This window comes from Piliocolobus tephrosceles, chromosome 7, assembly GCF_002776525.5.
Source record: "Piliocolobus tephrosceles isolate RC106 chromosome 7, ASM277652v3, whole genome shotgun sequence".
In the NCBI taxonomy this organism is placed as follows: domain Eukaryota; kingdom Metazoa; phylum Chordata; class Mammalia; order Primates; family Cercopithecidae; genus Piliocolobus; species Piliocolobus tephrosceles.
The window spans coordinates 61096193-61102270 of NC_045440.1; the positions used below are offsets into that span (position 1 = coordinate 61096193).

The following is a 6078-nucleotide window of genomic DNA, read 5'->3' on the forward strand; positions in this document are numbered from 1 at the left end:
TTCTTTCTTTCTTTCTTTCTTTCTTTCTTTCTTTCTTTCTTTCTTTCCTTCTTTCTTTCTTTCCCTTCCTTCCTTCCTTTCTTTCTCTTTCTTTCTTTCTTTCTTTCTTTCTTTCTTTCTTTCTTTCTTTCTTTCTTTCTTTCTTTCTTTCATTTTTTTTTAAAGGAGGAACTGAGCTATGATCTACAGTTTTTGTGTGGTGGATCAACATGTGCTGCTTGTGGGCAGGACTCCACAGTGTGTCACTGCTGAGTAGTTTCCGCCCTTTTACATGTCTCAGTTTGTCCCTCCAGAGGTCTGTGACCTCAGAGAGGGCTCAAAACACCGGATGATTAGCCCTTACATGAGTTACCCAGATGAGCCATTTTTAAATTTATTTTTGTTGGGGATTCCCTTGCAGGGCCACTGCACATCATGGGGTGGTCAACCTCCCAGACACTCCCATAGGGCCCCCAGTCACCCAAGGGAGGCTTTCAGCTGGGAGGAGCAAAATGCCCCTTCTCTTCAGGGCTAAGAAACCTCAGTCTCTCATTAACATATGAAAACAACAGTTTAGTTCCTCATGCAAATGCACACAGACAAACTCAATTAAGATTAAAAATTTGGGAGAAAAAGCAATAGAGAAGACCCTTTCGAATGCATCCCCAAACTAGAATTAGGATCCTTAAACAATAACTTCAAATGGGAACAAACAACAAAACCCCAGCAATATGATCACTGAGCATGCTAATGGTAAGGAGAAATTAATGTTACAGGAAAGGGAGCCAGATCCAGACTCCAAGACAGGGTTCTTGGATCTCGTGCAAGAAAGAATTCAGGGTGAGTCCACAGAGTAAAGTAAAAGCAAGTTTATTAAGAAAATAAAGGAGTAGGCTGAGTGTGGTGGCTCATGCCTGTAATCCCAGCACTTTGGGAGGCCAAGGTGGGCAGATACCTGAGGTGAGGAGTTTGAGACCAGCCTGGCCAATATGGTGAAACTCCGTCTCTACTAAAAATACAAAAATTAGCCGGGTGTGGTGGTGTGCGCCTGTAGTCTCAGCTGCTTGGGAGGCTGAGGCAGGAGACTCGCTTGAATCAGGGAGGTGGAAATTGCAGTGACCTGAGATCACGCCACTGCACTCTAGCCTGGGCAACACAGTGAGACTCTATCTCAAAAAAAAAAAAAAAAAGAAAGAAAGAAAAAAAGAAAAGAATAAAAGAATGCCTACTCCATAGACAGAGCAGCCCTGAGGGCTGCTGGTTGCCCATTTTTATGGTTATTTCTTGATTATATGCTAAACAAAGCGTGGATTATTCATGCCTCCCCTTTTTAGACCATATAGGGTAACTTCCTTACATTGCCATGGCATTTATAAACTGCCATGGTGCTGATGTGAGTGTAGCAGTGAGGACAATCAGAGGTCACTTTCGTTGCCATCTTGGTTTTGGTGGGATTTGGCAAGCTTGTTTACTGCAACTTATTTTATCAGCAAGGCCTTTATGACCTGTGTCTTGTGCTGACGTCCCGTCTCATCTTGTGACTTAGAATACCCAACCGTCTGGAAATGCAGCCCAGTTGGTCTCAGCCCTCAGCCTCATTTTACCCAGCCCCTACTCAAGATGGAGTTGCTCTGGTTCAAATGCCTCTGACATTTAGACCAGCTGTTTGTTAATCTTAACTTTAGCCAAGCCAAATCCCAATTCAGTTACTTACCTAGGAATGGGTTTCAGGCTAAAGACTGCTCTCTACCATCCTAGAAGCAGGAAACAAACAAACAAACAAACAACTCATCTTCCCTGTTGGAAGTGAGCTTAAACTTCATAAAGGAGTTACCTGCCTTCTATCATGGGCCCAAGATATTTTCCTTTCACATTCCTATAAAGGATTATATAACTTCTGCCTGAACATTTTCAATGACAGAGAACCCACAAATCAAAACTTCTATTTCTTTTTCTTTTTTCTTTTTTCTTTGAGACAGAGTCTCACTCTGTCACCCAGGATGAAGTGTTTTAGCATGATCTAGGCTCACTGCAAGCTCCGCCTCCCAGATTCAAGTGATTCTCCTGCCTCAGCCTCCCAAGTAGCTGGGATTACAGGTACATGCCACCACACTTGGCTAATTTTTTTGTTTTTTTTTAGTAGAGACAGGGTTTCACTGTGTTGGCCAAGCTGGTCTTGAACTCTTGACCTCATGTGATCCACCCATCTCAGCCTCCCAAAGTGTTGGGATTACAGGTATGAGCCACTATGCCTGGCCCAAAACTTCCATTTCTTAACAAGTTTTTCATATGTTTAGATCTGCTTTGCTGTAGCTTCTTACCCCCTCCTACCCCTACCCCTAACCCCATTTACTCTGTTTCTGACCTCTGGAACTACACAAAATAAGGACAGCCCTTTGCTTCATGATAGTACTTTAGTATTTTATAACTTGGATCACTGTCCACAGTGCATCTCATCTTTGCCAGGCTGAAAGTATTCCTGGTCCTATCGCGTGTCCACATAATATTAATATATGATTTCAAGAGCTTCTGCTCTGCTGGTTACACTAAGATAAATATTCTTCTCTTCATAATATATCTCATGTAGGAAAAATGGTCCAAGTCTTAGATATAGACCAAAGTGATCCTGGCGTCCTTTCAGTGGAGGGCAGGACATTGTTAGCAGACCCTCTGGGATTCTCTAATTCCACTTTCCATTGCCTGTGATTGACTAGGCTATTCTACAACTCTGTAGGAATAGGGTTTAAGTTATAGAAAATGGATAACGATGCAAATGTTTCCTGCCCATAGCAATGCAAATGATTCCCATACATGACAATGCAAATGAATTTTGTCCGGCAGAGAATACAAATCTCTGCAAATCAAAATCTCATTTTAAGTGGATTTTAATTAATGAGTTAAATAAAATATTTGACACATTTATTTTATTTTTGTGATTTTACCTTTTTGAAAATTATACTTTTAACCCTCAGGAAACAGGATTCCCAGAATGCAGTGAATCCTTCCTGCTTGCCTGGTGACTCTATGCGTGGTAACTCGAGACCTTTTTAATAACCTCATTAGCACTATTGACACTCTACGTACAGAGTGAAACAAAACACTTAATTATTTTCTTCACAGATGCTACTGTAGCCAAGTTTCTCATATCTTATGCCTTTTATTTTGTAACATGAATGCTAGCTTTTTAAATATTTATTTTTTTTAAGTTTAATGTTGAGAATGTGAGCTCATTACTCCAGGAAACAATTGTCATGTCATTTATGTCTTTATCAAAGAAAAAACCGGAATCCAAAACCACTCAGAACTCAGAGGACTTTGGTAAGCAGAACTTGCTTTCACAGCCAGGATGCGGGAGAGAGAAGGAAGTACAAGGGTTTCTCTGCGGAAGCACGATCCACCGAAGCTGATGCAGGTTTGTAGGAAACTTACACAACTGAGGGGGAAGTGGTCCTCTCCAGGAAGAACTGTAAGCACGGAAGCATCTCAAACTGGGCCTACTCTATTGATAATAGAATGTTAAGTACCTTGTAGATATAACAGAGCCAAGACTGTAAGTCTATGGCCCAGGCATGTGCAATAGGAAAGATTTGACCTCTGACACCCAAAACCAACAATTCCTCCCCATGGAACCAGGAAGACCAGGACACAATCGGAACTTGAACATCAGAACCATTTCAAAAGTGAGGGGGTCTGATGGCCAGGAAGAGCCAGGGCTAAAATCAGCCTCAGTGTACCTTACCAAAAATAGTCACATTTGAAGCTCTCCAATCAGACCTTACCACACCAAAATCCTTTCACTTGCCACCTTCCAAGCCCTTAAAACTTGCCCTATACTCAAATTTGGGAGACAGATTTTAGTTGTGCCTCCTGTGTCCTTACTGGTCAGCCTCTCAGTAAATCCTTTTTTATCTCAAAAGCTGATGCCGCAGTATGGCTTCTAAGCACATCAAGCAGTGAGCCCATTTGCTCAATAACAGAATAATGCAAAATTGTCCATTTTTCTTTATACAATGTAAACATACTTCACTAAAATTACTCTCCTCAAAAGAATATAAAATTAAGAATATAAAATTGCTAGAGCCTCTCCAAGGCCTTGTAAGGTACCCTGTGAAAGTGAGGGGCCCTGAGCATAAGCTTCTTTGGCTTCCCCGTTAAGTCTGTCTGAAGGTCTGCTAAGGTGTGCCAGTGCAGAGAACATCCTCAGTACCTAGGAGTGCTGACTTCCCTCCTATCTCACAATTTTTATATCATTCATTTCTGTGACTCCCACCTCTTTACAAAAGATATGTACAAGCTCCATGGACCTCCTTTTTGGGGGTGACCACTTATTATTACTATGATTATTATTATTATTATTATTCAGCCCCATGACTTCCTATATTATTCTTAGAGATCACTTGGGAAACTGATTATCTTGATTTTAACAGAATGAAGTTTTCAACGCTGTTGACCTTTATAAAAATCTAGTCTCCGTGCACCTATTATTTTGGAATCATTTAAAAATTATTCCAAGCTTACTCTGCTTTCCTTTTTAGAGGCCTCATAGATACAGACAAAGAATCTTTGCTTGGCCAAACTCTACTCAGCCTTCTGAATATTCTTCTAGGCCCATCTGTGCACCTCCATGTAAAATCCAGTTTTCGCAAGACCATTGCTAAATCAGTTTAGCCAGGATTCACCTTACCCCTGAGGTCCCCTCTTAGTAATTTTTCCATCTGCTGACCCCCACCCTGCTCCTTGGCTCTAAGGTCCCACTTGCCCACGCTGTACTCGGAGTTGAGCCCAGTCTCTCTCCTTCACTGCAATACCCCATTGCTGTGGCCCCTATACCTGTTGCGGTGGACCTGAATAAAGTCTGCCTTACTGTGCTATGACACGTGTCATTGAATAATGTTTTTCTTTAACAATACCTATTTCCAGATGCCTGAAATTTTTTTGGATTTTTCTCCAGAGTAAAACAACAGATGTTGGTGTGGATGTAGAGAAAAGAGAATGCTTATACACTGTTGGTAAAAATGTTAAATCAGTACGACCTCTATGGAAAACAGTATAGAGATTTCTCAAGGAACTAAAAGTAGAACTACCATTCTACGCAGCAACCCCATGACTGGTTATCTACCCAAAGGAAAACAAATCATTATATATAGAGACACCCACACTCATATGTTTATTGCAGCACTATTCACAGTAGCAAAGTCATGGAATCAACCTGAGTGTCCACCAATGGTTAAGTGGATAAAGAAAATGTGTATGTGTACACCATGGAATACTAGACAGCCATAAAAAAGAATGAAATAATGTTCTTTTACAGCAACATGAATGAACCTGGAGGCCATTATCCTGAATTACTTCATAGTCATATTTTGGGGTGGCATATTCTGGTCTTTAACAATACAAGGAGGAAAATGCATGAGAAAAACAAAGAAATTTCTGGGCTTTGAGGAAGATTTGGAAATAATGATAAATCAAATATCTATTCATTTACTTTATAAGCATTTGTTGATCTCCTTGTGCCAGACAATAAACAAATAATTGCATTGCAGGGTTAATAAGCACGAAGCTTATATGCAAAGATCAGAGGCAGCCTAGAAGTAGGATTGAGAAAGTAGTGGGTTAGAATATGGAGAAATTGGTCAAGTGGGATTTGGGAATTATTCCATTAATTATTTAAAGAAGTTCTAGAATTTGTTAATTATGTTACACTTAACTTTGAAAAATATATTTGACCAATGCTTATATGGTGCTTAATTGCTGTGTGCCAGTCACTGTTCTAAGCATTCTATAATTGTTAGTTCAATTAACAATTCAATGGGATAGTATTGTTATCATTCCCATTTTATAGATGAGAAAACTGAGTCTCTAAAGGTTTAGAAGGTACGATTCAGGGCCGGGTGCGGTGGCTCACAACTGTAATCCCTTTGGGAGGCCAAGGCAGGAGGATCACCTGAGATCAGAAGTTCGAGACCAGCCTGGCCAACATTGTGAAACCCCATCTCCACTAAAAATATTAAAATTAGCCAGGCATGATGGCATGTGCCTATAGTGCCAGCTACTCAGGAGACTGAAGAAGGAGAATCGCTTGAACCCTGGAGGTGGAGG

At 40.7% G+C, this 6078-nt stretch overlaps 1 pseudogene; it reads left to right on the plus strand.

The window, feature by feature from the left end:
* The first annotated feature begins 3325 nt into the window (after positions 1 to 3325).
* The window catches only part of LOC111549260, a 156427-nt pseudogene continuing 153674 nt past the window's right edge, over positions 3326 to 6078 (plus strand).